Source organism: Lissotriton helveticus, chromosome 6 (assembly GCF_964261635.1).
Source record: "Lissotriton helveticus chromosome 6, aLisHel1.1, whole genome shotgun sequence".
In the NCBI taxonomy this organism is placed as follows: domain Eukaryota; kingdom Metazoa; phylum Chordata; class Amphibia; order Caudata; family Salamandridae; genus Lissotriton; species Lissotriton helveticus.
Genome location: NC_136067.1, coordinates 4,775,449 through 4,776,298, shown reverse-complemented (window position 1 = coordinate 4,776,298; position 850 = coordinate 4,775,449).

Sequence of the window (850 nt, the reverse complement as noted above, 5' to 3'; positions counted from 1 at the left end):
CCCCAGTCAGGCCTTTTACTTGAAACAAAATGCATTCTGAGAGTTGGAGTCTTGATTCACATCCATGGCACGAGCTGTGGTTCATTACCAGATGAAAATGTTTTGTAAATAGTAAAAGTCAGGGTTTGATAACCAATCCTCCAAAAAAGACTATGTTTTAATCATTATGAAAGTCCGGGTTCAAGTCTGGGTGAACACTGAGTAATAAAGTACTAACTGCGTTTTGAGAGCACATCCTTGTAGTATGTAGGTTGTTTCCCTTTTATATTTATTTATATTGCATCATTAAGGAATGTTAAATCTTAGATGTTCCTGTAGGACTTCGATGTGAACAGTCGTGGGTCCTTGCTATGAATAAATCTACCTATGAATAAATCTTCTACTAATTATCTTCAAAACGTCTTGTGTATCTTTCTACTTTGGATACTTAACTTTGGATACCTGCTAGAACCCTTTGAAAGATGCTGCAACTTCTCACCGGGCACACATACCCCCCAAATCACCTCGCGAGAGCGGAACTCTCTCACCCTACACACGTGCCCCCCCCCCCTCCAGTGAGGGTCGAAGCCTCTCGATCTACAGACCCATCCTCCAGTGAGGACCCGTGCACCCATGCCCCTCCCCCTCCGGTGAGGCCTGCAGCGGTCCCAGATGCACCTGCAGCCCCACGGCCTCTATAAAAGTCCCGCCGCGGGGAATGTGTGATGTATTTTTTGTTTCTCAGACAGGTGTCTCTGACCCCCTTGGGACCATGAGCAGCCCGGACACCCCTCTGTCTCCAGCCCACCGGCCCCGGCTGACCCTGGGCGCCCACATGGCCATCCCCCCTCCCTGCCCAGGGGCGCCTTCA